Source organism: Bubalus kerabau, chromosome 5, assembly GCF_029407905.1.
Source record: "Bubalus kerabau isolate K-KA32 ecotype Philippines breed swamp buffalo chromosome 5, PCC_UOA_SB_1v2, whole genome shotgun sequence".
NCBI classification, from domain to species: domain Eukaryota; kingdom Metazoa; phylum Chordata; class Mammalia; order Artiodactyla; family Bovidae; genus Bubalus; species Bubalus kerabau.
In genome coordinates this window covers 99821886-99837848 of record NC_073628.1, presented here as the reverse complement: position 1 = coordinate 99837848, position 15963 = coordinate 99821886, and the positions used below count along the sequence as shown (strand labels likewise).

The 15963-nt window shown below is 42.9% G+C and overlaps 2 long non-coding RNA genes across 2 annotated transcripts; one reads left to right on the top strand and one right to left on the bottom strand.

The window, feature by feature from the left end:
- Positions 1-1098: 1098 nt before the first annotated feature.
- Positions 1099-7886, bottom strand: LOC129654000 (uncharacterized). Its single transcript, XR_008715342.1, has 3 exons — positions 7782-7886; positions 6917-7005; positions 1099-1270 (listed from the first exon to the last, which is right to left on the bottom strand). It is a non-coding gene; the product is annotated as an uncharacterized LOC129654000 (long non-coding RNA).
- Positions 7887-14737: 6851 nt separating this feature from the next.
- LOC129653999 (uncharacterized) lies at positions 14738-15596 on the top strand. Its single transcript, XR_008715341.1, has 3 exons — positions 14738-15060; positions 15258-15357; positions 15453-15596. It is a non-coding gene; the product is annotated as an uncharacterized LOC129653999 (long non-coding RNA).
- The last annotated feature ends 367 nt before the right edge of the window (positions 15597-15963 follow it).

Here is a 15963-nt window from a genome sequence, read left to right as displayed (position 1 = left end):
CACAGGGCCACTGTCTTCATGGAGTTGTTCTCCATCCACTCACCAGTCTCAGGGACTCCTTCCAACCAGGGGCAGCCAACTCTCTCTCCCCAAGGAATTTAGGTTTTTCCAGAACACAAGGAAGAGGTGGCTTCCAAATAACTTGTGTTCATCTGCCCTACCCGCAACCCCAGGGGGACTCTCGGGAAGGGAGAGGGGAGAATAGTGAACTCACCACAAATTGGTACCCATGGATCATCCTGGATTGCATCCCTTCACTCAGCAGTGGCTCTAAGACTGCCATGTCCCTCTCATGGAATTGCCCCACCCAGTGGCTGGTCATCAGGGGAAGACCAGAGGAAGGCGTGGGGAATCAGGAGCCTGGAGACACTACAGTGGGTTTGTAAATAGGGCAACCACTTTGGGGACCAAGTCAAAAACATCTAGTAAAGTTAAAATGTCATTCCAGCCATCATTTAAAAGTCTACAAATAATAAATGCTGGAAAGGGTGTGGATAAAAAGGAACTGTTGGCGGGAATGTACATTGATGCAGCCATTATGGAGAGCAGTATGGGAGTTCCTCAAAAAATAAAAATAGAGCTGACATATGATCTTGCAAGCCTACTCCTGGGCACACATCTAGAGAAAAATGTAATTTGAAAAGATACAAGCACCCCAATGTTCATAGCAGCACTATTTTCCAAAACAATAACCAAGACATGAAAGCAATCTAAGTGTTCATGAACAGATGAGTGAATAAAGAAGATATACAATATACATATACATATAAACATACAATATATGGATTTCCCAGGTGGCACTAGTGGTAAAGAACCTGCCTGCCTATGTAGGAGACCTAAGAGACTTGGGTTCAATCCCTGGGTTGGGAAGATTCTCTGGAGGAGGACATGCCAACCCACCCCAATATTCTTGCCTGGAGGATCTTATGGACAGAGAAGCCTGGCGAGCTACAGTCTATAAGGCTGCAAAGAATCAGACACAACTGAAGTGACTTAGCACACTCGCATGCACGCATATAATATATATATGTACAATATACATATACAATGTACACCACATATACAATGGAAAGGGCTTCCCTGGTCGCTTACTGGCAACAAATTCACCTGCAGTGCAGGAGATGTGGCTTCAATCCCTGGGTTGGGAAGATCCCCTGGAAAAGGAAATGGCACCCCACTCCAGTCTTCTTGCCTGGAGAATCCCATGGAGGGAGGAGCCTGGCGGGCTACAGTCCATGTGGTCACAGAAGAGTTAGACAAGACTTAGTGACTGAACAACAACAACAATACAATGGGATAATACTCAGCCATAAAAAGAATGCCATTTGCAGCAACACGGATGGACCTAGAGATTATCACACCAAGCCAAGTTAAGTCAGACAAAGACAACTATCATATATCAGTCATATGTAGAATTTTAAAAAATGATACAAATGAACTTATATGCAAAACAGAAGTAGACTCACAGACATAGAAAACAAATTATGGTTACCAAAGGAGATAGTTGGGGAAATGGGGATTAGCAGATACAAGCTACTATGTATAAAATAAACAAAAAGGACCTATAGTTTAGCACAGGGAACTATAACTCGTTATCTTGTAATAACCTAAGGATATATATTCTTTTCCACTTTGCTGTACCCCTGAAACTAACACAACATTATAAATCAATCATACTTCAAAAAAAATTTTAAACATAAAACAAAACCCCAAAGCATCTGTTTATTCACCAGTCAGTTCCACATGTCTACAGTGAAACCTAGAGAAATTCCTGACTCCTGATATGTGAACACCCTATGGATATTCCTGGTGGCATAGTTCCTGAGAGTGAAAAGCTGGAAAGAATCTGAACATCCTTCAACAGGTAAAAAGCTAAATCATAAAATATCCTATGTAAAATAGCATACAGCTGTAGTCTTTCATGTTTGCTCATAGAATCCTTAATGGGATTTTGTGAAATTACATTCCCTTCGGTTCAGTTCAGTTGCTCAGTCGTGTCCAACTCTTTACGACCCATGGACTACAGCACATCAGGCTTCCCTGTCCATCACCAACTCCAAGAGCTTGCTCAAACTCATGTCCATCAAATCAGTGATGCCATCCAACCATCTCATCCTCTGTGGTCCTCTTCTCCTCCTGCCTTCAATCTTTCCCAGCATCAAGATCTTTTCCAATGAGTCAGTTCTTTGTATCAGGTGGCCAAAGTATTGGAGTTTCAGCTTCAGCATCAGTCCTTCCTTCCAATGAATATTCAGGACTGATTTCCTTTAGGATTGACTGGTTTGATCTCCTTGCAGTCCAAGGGACTCTCAAGAGTCTTCTCCAACACCACAGTTCAAAAGCATCAATTCTTCAGCACTCAGCCTGCTTTATGATCCAACTCGCACATCTATACCTAACTACTGGAAAAACCATAGCTTTGACTAGACAGATCTTTGTCAGCAAAGTAGTGTCTCTGCTTTTTAATATGCCATCTAGGCTGGTTGGTTATAGCTTTACTTCCAAGGAACAAGCATCTTTTAATTTCATGGCTGCAGTCACCATCTGCAGTGATTTGGAGCCCCAAAAAATAAAGTCTGTCACTTTTTCCATTGTTTCTCCATCTACTTGCCATGGAGTGATGGCACTGGATGCCATAGTCTTCATTTTTTGAATGTTGAGTTTTAAAGCAGCTTTTTCACTCTCCCCTTTCACTTTTATCAAGAGGAGAGAATAGCATTTGAAACACGTATATTACCATATGTGAACTAGATCACCAGTCCAAGTTCGATGCATGAAACAGGGCACTCAAAGCCAGTGCACTGGGACAACGCTGAAGGATGGGATGGGGAAGGAGGTGGGAGGGGAGTTCAGGAAGGGGGACACATGTACACCCATGACTGATTCATGTCAGTGTATGGCAAAAACCACTACAGTATTGTAATTAGCCTCCAATTAAAATAAATAAATTAATTTTTTTTTAAAGATGCTCTTTAGTTCTTCTTCACTTTTTGCCATAGGAGTGGTGTCATCTGCATATCTGAGGTTATTGATATTTCTCCCAGCAATCTTGATTCCAGCTTGTGCTTCATTCAGCCCGGCATTTCAAATGATGTACTCTGCATATAAGTTAAATAAGCAGAGTGACAATATACAGTCTGAACATACTCCTTTTCCTATTTGGGACCAGTCTGTTGTTCCATGTCCAATTTTAACTGTTGCTTCTTGACCTGCATACAGATTTCTCAGGAGGAAGGAAAGGTGGTCTGGAATTCCCATCCCCTGAATAATTTTCCATAGTTTGTTGTGATCTCCATAGTCAAAGGCTTTGGCATAATCAATAAATCTGAAGTAGATGTTTTTCTAGAATTCTCTTGCTTTTTCTATAATCCAACGGATGTTGGCAATTTGATCTCTGGTTCCTCTGCCTTTTCTAAATCCAGTTTGAACATCTGGAAGTTCATGATTCATGTACTGTTGAAGCCTGGCCTGAAGAATTTTGAGCATTACTTTGCTAGCATGTGAGATGAGTGCAATTGTGCAATAGTTTGAACATTCTTTGGCATTGCCCTTCTTTGAGATTGAAATGAAAACTGACTTTTTGAGTCTCTTGGGCACTGCTGAGTTTTCCAAATTAGCTGGCATATTGAGTGCAGCACTTTCACAGCATGATCATTTAGGATTTGAAATAGCTCAACTGGAATTCCATCAACTCCAATAACTTTGTTTGTAGTGATGCTTCCTAAGGCCCACTTGACTTTGCATTCCAGGATGTTCCTTCTGTAGGGGATCTTCCAGACCTAGTTGTCAAATCCATGGCTTCTGTGTTAGTAGGAGGATTCTTTACCACTGAGCCACCAGGGAAGCCCTTTTTATGACTTATTGATAATAAAGATGTTGAATTCTTTAAAAATCTCAAACATAAAGACATGTTTATATATAAAATTCCATATAAAGACAATTAGAAAAAAATAATGTTATTGCTATTTGTTCAGTAGAAATTGAGAGAGGGTTAAGCAGTAGCTCAAATGGTGAACAACCTGCCTGCAATGCAGGAGGCCCAGGTTTGATCTCTGGGTTGTGAAGATCTCCTGAAGAAGGAAATGGCAACCCACTCCAGTATTCTTTCTTGGAGAATTCCATGGACAGAGGAGCCTGGTAGGCTACAGTCCATCATGGTGTTGCAAAGAGTCGGACACTTTTCACTTTCAGCATCTTGACCAATGTCACCAAGGTTAAGAAAAAATCTCTAGTTGTGGAAATGATAGATAACCCAACAGCTATCTGTTTAATGGAGAGGGCCTTGGAAGAATATGATATCGTTTAAAAATATCAAAAATCATCTTAATTCATACAGATATTAGATGAACACATGTCAAAGATTTTGGTGGTGGTGGTGGTTTAGTCTCTAAGTTGTGTCCAGCTCTTTTGACTCCATGGACTGTAGCCCACCACGCTCCTCAGTCCCTGGGATACTGAAGTAGGTTGCCATTTCCTTCTCCAGAGGATCTTCCCAACCCAGGGACTGAACCCACATCTCCTGCATTGTAGGGCAGATTCTTTACTACTTAGCCACCAGGGAAACTGTCAAAGATTTCGTTGTTGTTGTTCAGTCACCCAGTAGTGTGCAACTCTTTGCGACCCCATGGATGGCAGCACACTAGGCCTCCCTGTCCTTCACCATCTCCCAGAATTTGCCCAAGTTCATGTCAAAGATTTTGCTGTGTTTAGTCTCTCAGTCATGGCCTACTCTCTGCAATGCCATGGACTGTAGCCCACCAGGCTCCTCTGTCCATGGGGATTCTCTAGGCAAGAATACTGGAGTGGGTTGCCATGCCCTCCTCCAGGGGATCTTCCCAACCCAGGGATTGAACACGAGTGTCCTGCATTGCAGGCAGATTCTTTGCCATCTGAGCCACCAGGGAAGCCCATCAAAGATTTTACTTAACTCATTAATTGAGGAAGGGAGCAGAAGGACATTACAATCAGCTCAGAGGAAAATTCAGAGAACATACCCTGTATAAAAAAATCAGGAATGCTGAAACAAATAGATGAGCAGTTTGAGACGAAGCAGGTCAATATCCCCAGGGAAATAGTTTATTGTATCTCCATTGGGCAATATTTGTTTGCATTTCTATCAACAAAAAGCAATTGTATTTCTATTGGTCTCTATAACTTACAGAGCTGTGAGCTAACTCAGAAACAAAGGAGCATCTAAGCCAGAAGTGAAGACTTCCACCACTATTTTTTTGCACATTTCGAAGTTTCTCACAATTTTTCTCAGCAGTATCATCCCCAATATCAAATCATAGCTCAGAGCTGCTAGTGCTATTATATAGCTAGTGATACCCATGCCCAAAAAACAACCAAAGTTAAACCCACAATGTGTAAAAATCAACAAATAATTTAGGTATAACTAGATCTGCTTGATGAATTGTTTATGCTATAATGTATCACTTTATAATCAATTTTATTAACATATATAATTCCATTTATTTAGAAATTTAAGATGCATATTTTAAATTCTCATATAGTATTTAAACTATTTACATATTTTATAAAATGTCATGTTTAAGTTGGTGCAGTGGTAAAGAATCCACCTGCTAATGCAGGAGACACAGTTTCAGTCCCTGGATCAGGAAGATCTCCTGGAGAAGGAAATGGCAACCCATTCCAGTATTGCCTGAAAAATCCCATGGACAATGGAGCCAAGCGGGCTACAGTCTATGGGGTCACAAAGAGTCGGACATGACTGAAAGACTGAGTGCACACATTATCATTCTATTTATGTCTAAGACATTATCAAATATTTTAAGTGCGGCTCCTGCGTTTCAGTTCAGTTCAGTTCAGTCGCTCAGTCGTGTCCGACTCTTTGCGACCCCATGAATTGCAGCACGCCAGGCCTCCCTGTCCATCACCAACTCCCGGAGTTCACTCAGACTCACATCCATCGAGTCAGTGATGCCATCCAGCCATCTCATCCTCTGTCATCCCCTTCTCCTCCTGCCCCCAATCCCTCCCAGCATCAGAGTCTTTTCCAATGAGTCAACTCTTCGCATGAGGTGGCCAAAGTACTGGAGTTTCAGCTTCAGCATCAATCCTTCCAAAGAACACCCAGGGCTGATCTCCTTCAGAATGGGCTGGTTGGATCTCCTTGCAGTCCAAGGGACTCTCAAAAGTCTTCTCCAACACCACAGTTCAAAGGCATCAATTCTTCGGAACTCAGCTTTCTTCACAGTCCAATTCTCACATCTATACATGACTACTGGAAAAACCATAGCCTTGACTAGATGGACCTTTGTTGGCAAAGTAATGTCTCTGCTTCTTAATATGCTGTCTAGCTTGGTCATAACTTTCCTTCCAAGGAGTAACCATCTTTTAATTTCATGGCTGCAATCACCATCTGCAGTGATTTTGGAGCCCCAAAAAATAAAGTCTGACACTGTTTCCACTGTTTCCCCATCTATTTCCCATGAAATGATGGGACCAGATGCCATGATATTAGTTTTCTGAATGTCACACCAATACACCAATTAGTTTTCCAAATTACACACAATTCAAGTGTGTAAGAACTGGATACAGTGCAGAGAAGTGCTGATGAAATCTTCCAGAGATAAGGAACCAATATACAAAAAAACCCATCAGTTCTATTTTCAAAACGTACTCATCTCCCTCCCCTTCTTTCCAATCTCTGCTCACCAGCATCTCTTTGTGTAGTCTCTAGTTCCCTGCTTTCTCAGCTATAATCCATTCCCTGCCCTGCAGCTAGGGTGATCTTTAGCAAAGCAAATCAGATGTTATCTTTGCCCTGCACAGACATTCGGTGTTTCCCTTTACACCTAGGATAGACCCTAAGTGCCCTCCCTCAGCCAGAACAACTGTGCAAATACTGAGTTGCCTCTGATTTTATATCCGATTAAAATTATAAAGGACTTACTTGCCTGGCAGTCCAGTAGTTAAGACTCCATGCTTCCAATGCAAGCAGCACAAGTTTGATCCCTGGTCAGGGAACCAAGATCCCTCATGCTGTGTAATATATATATATATATATATATATATATATATATATATATGTAAATGTAAATGTATATATATTTTTTTAATGAAAGAAAGAGATGCTTTATCTATCAGAGCTGACATTATAGTAATGAATGATAAAGTCCTTGAACTCATAAAATTAAAATAATCTATGAAAGAGAAGAGAGAAATATTATAGGAAGAGGAAAGGATATATAACCATTTGAAAAAAGCTTAACAATTCTTAACACAGCCAAGAAAATTTTCTTTTTAAATTATAAATCTAAAAAAATAAAATAAAAATAAATCATAAATCTTTTCTCCTATCCCAGCACTTCATAGCACACCCCTATTTCATTCTTTCCATCATTTATAACATTATATATTATGCTACATAATACAAGATTTTATCTCTATTATTTAAAATTTACGTAGGTTTTTTTTTCTTCTTTTTTCCTTTCTTGGCTGCACCGTGCCATTTGTGGACTCTTAAGCCCCTGAACAGGGATTGAATCCAGGCCCACGGCAGTGAAAGTACCAAGTTCTAATCCCTGGACCACCAGGAAATTCCCCCATATGTCTTTCTTTGCAATAAAGTATAAGTTCCATGAGTTCAGGAATATTTGAGCATTTTATTCAATATTGTGTGTTCCAAGTACTTAAGGCAGAGTCAGGCATATAGCAGGAGAATGATGAAGGGCCTGAGACACTAAGCCTGTAGTTTCACAGATGCTGGCGGAGGATGTAAGACATCCAGTTCAGAGATAAAGGGCTCTGTCACTCACAGCACAGCAGGCAGCAGAGTTTCATGTTTGCCTTGGTTTCTGTTGCTCATCAAGTCCCAGGCAGCTGAACGGAGCAGTCCAGGGGCAAACTGCCTGCTCAATGCGTTGGAGGCACCCTGACTTTAGGGAACCCACATCTGTTATAATGGGTGCAAACACACCTGCCTCATCTCTGCCCTGAGAGTGGCTTTATCACGTCGGACAGTAAACAACCCTGCCCTTTGCCCCCAAGGGACACTATCCCTGTCTTCCAGGGTGTTGACTAAACAAACATCCTTGCAAAGAGAATCCAGGGCAAAGGCTGCCCCTGTTCCCAAGACATGCAGAAACGCAGGACATCTATAGTGCTGGGAAATTGTCTCCCAGCAACAATTCTAACATTCTCTTTCACATCATCCTGGGTTGGTGTGTTTTGGGAAAGGGGTCTTTGCACACTTGTCGCTCTTTGAAAAGATCTTGCTCATGTATGTATTTCCTGGTTACCAATCTACTGCATCAACTTCCACTAGAGCATAATTCCTCGAGTACAGTGACCTTCTCTGTATTGCCCAGGGCTGGATCTCTAGCCACTGGGAAAGAGCTTGAGTGGGGAAATAGCACATACATCCATGAGATAATCTACAAGGAAAAAAACCAAACAAAATACTTTCAGATCAAGAAGGTGAGAACTATGACAAAGAGTGGCTGTTGTGGATAGGGGCAAGGATATTGAAGTGGATGGTCTCAGAGAGGAAAGATGACAACGTGGAGAATGGGCTTGCCAAGATAAGACAGAAGGCAGAGATGTCAGTTAGGAGATGTTGTAATGAAGAAAGGAGAGATGAATAGAGGATGAGTGAGATGAATGGAAGATGAATTTCAAGTGTTGACAACTGGGAAAAGCCAGAGGAACAGGGGGAGGATGGCCAGGTCAAGAGGAAAGGCTTGGACTAAGTCTTACAGAAAGTAAATGAAAGTAAATGCAGGAATTCCCTGGTGGTCCAGTGGTTAGGACTCCGTGCTTTTATTGCTAAGGGCCCAGTTTGATCCCCAGTGGAGGAACTAAGATTCCACAAGCCACGCAGCTTAACCAAATACATAAAAATACAAACAGAAAGTAAAGGCACCTGCAGCAGAAGGTAAGGAGTGAGACAGATGCCAGCCACACCAAGGCAGGCAGGCCCAGCACCTCCCAGCACCTCACACTTTGTCTGATTAGTATGGGGTACTTTGTGCTCATGTGCCCAGTTGTATCCAACTCTTTATGACCCCATGGACCCCAGGGGCTTCCCTGGTGGCTCAGATGGTAAAGAATCTGCCTGCAATGCAGGAGATCCAGGTGGGATCCCAGGGTCAGGAAGATCCCCTGGAGAAGGAAATGGCACCCCACTCCAGTATTCTCACCTGGGAAATCCCTTGAACAGAGGAGCCTGTCAGGCTACAGTCCATGGGGTTGCAAACAGTCAGACATCACTGAAAAACTGACACTAATACTTTGCAGCCCCACAGATTGTAGACTGACAGGCTCCTCTGTTCGTGCAATTTCCCAGGCAAGAATGCTGGAGTGGGGTGCCATTTCCTCCTCCAGGAGATCCTCACAATCCAGAGACTGAACCCACATCTCCTGTGTTTCCTGCATTATGGGCAGATTCTTTACCCTCTGAGCCATCAGGGAAGCTGGATACTCTACACACACTGACTCATCCCTTGATGGGTGAGGAAACTGAGGCTGAGTATCTTCTCCTGGGCCACACACAGTGGATCCAGGGAGTTCCCACCATCTGGCCTGGAGTCCATGTTCTTCACCCATCACAAGTTACTGCGACATTCTCTGGACTGGGAATTTACAAGCCCAAGCTGTAATCTAACATAATCTGGAAAAGGGCATTCACCTTCTTTCCCGAGAAAACACCTGGTCTCCTCTCCTGCCCATCAGGCGCCTGAGGTCGTTGACCACTTCAAGGGCCATCACTCCAGGATGAGGTTCTAAATGTCACACCTGGGAAGAAAAGAAACAGAGCTCTGACAAGCTAAGCAGGTGCAAGACACTGAGGCTTTGGGAATTCCAGTGACCGAAGGTCAAGGGCCCCAAGGAAGTAGCCATTTGCCACACATGGTGCCCTATTCCCACCAAGTTCTCCATCAGCCCTGTGAGGTGGTTCCATTGGGAAACAAGACAGGCAGGTGCCACCTGGCTCCCTGGAAGATGACAAAGCATGAGGCACTGGGTCCGTGCCGGTGTATCTGATCCCCGTTCCCCAAAGGAGGGGGTGTTGTCTCTGCCATTGCCAAGAAATGATTGCCAGTATTGACCACTACTCCACTTCCCCCAGGAGAGACCTGGGATCCTGAGCTATATCTCAGCTAAGTCCACCTTCTCTACCACCTCCAAGCAAGAGCCATGTTATTTCTCCCTCATGCACCCAGGAATTCAGGCAAAGAACCAGGCTACTGCTCTCTGTGTGTAGAGGGTTTTAATACAAGCAATTAATCCACACCCCGGCCAAAAAATCCACTCATCCATCCTCATAAGAGGATAATTGCAATGTATTCATCTTATTGGAATATCCTGCTTCCATTGAACCAATGGCCAAATATGAGCTCTAATAATACAGGGAATTCTTGTTAATTTGGGGGGAGTGTGCTATCTCATTTTTTTTTTTTAAGAATCTTTATCATTTAGAGATATATATTGATACAGCAAGGAGATCAAACCAATCTTAAGGGACATCAATCCTGAATACTCATGGGAAGGACTGATGCTAAAGTTGAAGCTCCAGTATTTTGGTCATCTGATGCAAACAGCCAACTCATTGGAGAAGTCCCTGTTGCTGGGAAAGATTGAGGGCAGAAGAAGAGGGCATCAGAGGATGAGATGGCTGAATGGCATCACACAATGCAATGGCCATAAACTTGGGCAAACTCCAGGAGATGGTGAGGGATAGGGAGGCTTGGCATGCTGCAGTCCATGGGGTCGCAAAGAATTGGACATGACTGGGCGACTGAACAACGACAATGAAAAATTTATTGATGAAATTGTATATGGGGTTTGCTTCACAGTAATAATGGGGGAAGGAGGTTTTGTTGAAGGTGCATGATGGGTATAGGAGTTCGTGACATTTTTCTCTTATTTTTATATTTGTAATTTTTCACAATAAAAGTTTTTAAAGCACTTCAACAGATTTTAAAATAAATTTACAATGCGGGTTCCCCACATTTGTCCTTAATTACTATCAGTTCCTCTCTCAGAGCTTTGTCAGGGTGTTTCCCGTCCACGTTTGCCCTCCCGCGGATGGTTTTGGGGGGAGTCCGTTGCTATGATCGGCCTTTGCGTGCAGCTCTGTTAATCTGCCAGTAGCTTTTCTTCTTGGGTAAGAATAGGCTTCTCAGATGGCCCCAACCAATCAGAGAAAAGACAGTGATTTTCCTTTCTGGTTTTCCTTCACTCTTTCTCCAACATGAGAAAGGAGCCAAAAATGAGAAGAATTAAAGTGTGTCGCCAAGTAAGGAAGCTCTCCGTGCTGGCTTTTGTATTCAGAAAAGATGGATTTTCCCCTTTATTCTTAAAAAGGAAATAGCGTATCTGTCTTCTAACAAATATTATCCACTGCTGGGTCCTACTTAGGACTTATACCCATTGCATGCACTCTGCTGTTTTCCCCAGGAGCTATCTATTATCTCAGAAACAAATCATCTATTATCTCAAGTACAAACTGGATTAGAAACCAGAGTTCACTGGCCTGCCAAAGGAGTTTGGATCCTTCTAGCAAAAACCTTTTTTAAAGATTTAAACAAAAAATTTAGTTATTGGGTTTATTATAATGTCTGAAAAGATACTCATCACAAAAATTAATATCTTAAAACTCATCCATGACAACTTTTGTAAAATCAGGTTCCAAACATGACACTTGCCTCTGTGGATAAGGACCCTGTAATGAAATTTATGCTTCTCTGGTGATGGGCAGCCGTGTGATGTTACGACGATGGCTTCAACATGGATGTGAAATTGTGCTTCCCATTCTCCCTTGAGAATCGTTTTTGTTTGTTCCACAGGATATGAATAGTCTCATTGTGGAGGTTAGGAAATGTTTAACATGTGATCAGTCGTGAAAACTTTGATTACTTCAAGAAGGGGGAAATATTTGTAAACTCATAGATGAAACATTAGGAATTGAAAAATGGAGCTTTCCTGGTAGTCCAGTGGTTAAGACTCTGAGTTTTCAATGCAAGGGGTATGGATTCGATCCCTGGTTAGGGAACGAAGATTCTATGTGCCAAGGGCTGTGGCCAAAATTTTTTGTAAAAGATTATAAATTGAAAAATGCAAAGTGTATCGACTGCCAGAATCGCATAATAGGGGAGAATGTTCCCAAACTCCTAACCTCAACACGCAGGCGAAATATTCAATGTGGCAGACTCCCTTCTCTTCTGGGGCTATAACTTTGCATTCTGATGAAACCAGTGTTCTGGAGGACAAGTAGAATGGGAATAAATCTGTCCCTTTCTCTTTTCTCTCATTGAATCTGCTTCTGGTGGAGTCAACCGCTTTCACCCGGTTCCCCAGCTCCTCACGGGAGGAGATAACTCAGAGCCTCTGGTAAACTCAGATCAGCGCACCATGGGGACAGCCTGCCATAAAAGTGTCTTCTCTCATTTTCAAGGTAAACAAATGTTATTGCCACCAGGAAATAGACCACATGAAAAGAATCGCTGGGAACCTGAAAGAGCTGCCCAGACAGTAATTCTTTTCAGTTTCCAAGTTCATTACCCTCGTTAACTCAACTCAATGGGACAGAACAAAAGCCTTCTCAAAAGCCCCATAAACAGGAGGCAAACGTATTCCAAATCTGTGATGGTAAAATTAGGAGAGTGATCCTTCTTCTTGCTCACAATGCATTTTGGTTTTTCTCTTTTGATCAGTTTGCCTGTCATCGAATCCTTGTGTCCTGTGTTACAAAGTACTCTTTATCTTGAATTCATGGATGATTTGGGTGGATAGGAGGATGAGCAGTCATAACCCCACACCCACCAGTTTAGACAATAACTGTAGGAGGCAGCAGGTGGTGTCATAGACAACTTGGTGAGAAACATAAGTGACTGATGGTGGAAGATGAAATCCTATGAAGGTACAAGGGTCTGTGAAATTTCTGGAGGTCCTATGATCTGTGATGTGCCAGGATTTGCCCTCCAAAGTGAAGGTTTTACTGAGTCCAAGCTCATACTGCTCACTGTAGACAGGCCAATAAATCGAGAGACAAGGAACTGGGTAAAGAAACAGCAATTTTATTTGGAAAGCCAGAAGACCAAGAAAATGGTAGACTCATGTCCCAAAGAACCATCTTGTCTGAGTTAGAATTCAGGCTTCTTTTATACTGAAGTGGGAGGGAGCAAATTCAAACACTTCCTGGTTCCAGTCAGACTCCAGAGAGGATGTGTTAATATCTTCCTTCCTGCAGCCACTCATAGGTTGGCCTGGTCAGCGTGCTCCTTTGAGCTAAACAGAGGTGTTTTAGCTTAATGCTCACTACACGTGAGGCAGGGTTCTCAGAGATTGGCCATTCTGTAATTATTGTTGTTGTTTTTCAGTCACTCAGTCATGTCCAACTCTTGGCAACCCCATGGGTTGCAGCAGCATGCCAGGCTTCCCTGTCCTTCACCATCTCCCAGAGTTTGCTCAAACTCATGTCCATTGAGTCGATGATGCCATCCAACCATCTCATCCTCTGTCATCCCCTTCCCCTGCTGCCTTCAATCTTTCCCAGCTTCAGGGTCTTTTCCAATGAGTCAGCTGTTTGCATCAGGTGGCCAAAGTATTTGAGCTTCAGCTTCATCATTAGTCCTTTCAATGAATATTCAGGGTTGATTTCCTTTAGGACTGACTGGTTTGATCTCCTTGCAGTCCAAAGGACTCTCCAGAGTCTTCTCCAGCACCACAGCTCAAAACCATGAATTCTTTGGTGCTCAGCCTTCTTTATGGTCCAGCTCTCACATCCATACGTGACTTCTGAGAAAACCATAGCTTGACTATATTGACCTTTGTCAGCAAAGTGATGTTTCTGCTTTTTAATACTCTGTCTAGGTTGGTCATAGCTTTTCTTCCAAGGAGCAAGTGTCTTTTAATTTCATGGCTGCAGTCACCATCTGCAGTGATTTTGGAGCCCAATAAAATAAAGTCTGTCACTGTTTCCATTTTTCCCCATTTATTTGCCATGAAATTATGGGACCAGATGCCATGGTTTTTTAAATGCTGATTTTTAAGCCAGGTTTTTCCCTCTCCTCTTTCATCTTCATCAGGAGGCTCTTTAGTTCCTCTTTGCTTTCTGCCATTAAGGTGGTGCCATTCTATATGATTTAAGCTTATAAGTAACATCCATTTAGTGATTAACTCGTAGCAAAAGCAACAGAAGAAAATAGTTAAAGTAAAAGAAACAGATCCAATATGGAGTCAGATTTGTTCTTCCTTGTTACAAAAGGACAGTCCCTGCTCTTTGAGTCCCTGCCATCAAGTGAGAATGAGGCACATGCTTGGAGCATTGCTGGGTTTTGGAGACTACATATGGCATCTTCAGCTTGCCAGTTGCCAAAAGCCACCAGTTTGGAAAGGGCCAAAGAGCCAGAGAAGGCACTTCAGTTTGGACAGGCTATAATGTGCTGGCTCTGACCCTCAATGTCTATAGCCCATCCTCACCCCATTGAGAGTTGCCTGTCTTACCATGTGCACAAGCCCCCAAAGCACTGGCTTTACAGGATGCTATGATGGTTAGTTTTATGTCAACTTAACTGGGCCACAAGGTGCCTGGATGTTTGATCAAACATTATTCTGGGTGTGTCTGTGAGGGTGTTTCATAATGAGGTTGATTTTGGAATCAGTAGACTGAATAATGCAGATTGCTTTCCCCAATGTGGTGGGCCCCGTTCAATCAGCTGAAGGCCTGAATAGAACAAAAGGGTCAACCCTCTGGCGAGTAAGGGAGGACTCCTCCTGCCTGACTGCTTTGATCTTTCTCCTGATTTTGGACTCGAACGGAATCATTGGCTCTTTCTGGGTGTCAAGCCTGCTAGCATTTAAACTGGAACTACACCATCAGCTCTCTTGGGGTCTCTAACATCCTGACTGTAGATCTATGGGTTTATGAGCCTCCGTAATCATCTGGGCCAATCCCTCATAATAAATCTCTGTACATAAATATGTACATTCTATTGGCTCTGGTCCTTAGTAGAATACCAACTAATGCAGATGCTGACATGGTCTTCTGAGAGCTCAATTATTGCATCAGATGGGAGTCCAGAGCTTGTGAAAGTGAGTGCTGTCAAGGAGGTTGAACATCCAGCTTCCATCCCGAGGTTCATGCTTGGTGCCCCTCTCCCTGTGGCAGGAATATGTATGTCTGGGGACCCAGGAGTGGAGTTAGGAGTATTTATCCTTTTTTTCTCTTTTTTTACTTCACAGTAACATAGAATATGTTTGTGGTACTAAATTTATCTTTTAACTCATAGTCTGCATGCTGCTGCTGCCAAATTGCTTCAATCATGTCCAACTCCTTGTGACTCCATAGACTGGAGCCCATCAGGCTCTTCTGTCCGTGGAATTCTCCAGGTAAGAACACTGAAGTGGGTTGACATGCCTTCCTCCAGGGGATCTTCCTGACCCAGGGATCAAACTCACATCTCTTACATCTCCTGACTTGACAGGCAGGTTCTTTTCAACCAGCACCACCTGGGAAGCCCAGTCTGCAGCATATCCACGTGGAATTGTGATAGAACCAGAGGAAAAACAGACTTTCCTCCAGATTCTGAACTTGAAACTGGATACATTTGTGTATGAATTATTGGGTGTTGGATAATAAAGAGGCTCATTTACATTTGCACATATAATAATTGTGTTTTATTTCAGGCTGTTCTGTAATTATTTGCATATGAAGCAGAATGCATGGTTGTTGGGCAGAGAGGGATGATTTGGAATGACTGTCTTGTTACTTTTGCTTGTTGGCACTCAACCTTCTGGCTCCTGGGCTTCCTTCATAGCTCAGTTGGTAAAGAATCCACATGCAATGCAGGAGACCCCAGTTCAATTCCTGGGTTGGGAAGATCCACTGGAGAGGGGATAGGCTATCCACTCCAGTATTCTGGGGCTTCCCTTGTGGCTTACCTGGTAAAGAATCTGCCTGCAATGCAGAAGACCTGGGTTCGATCCCTGGGTTTG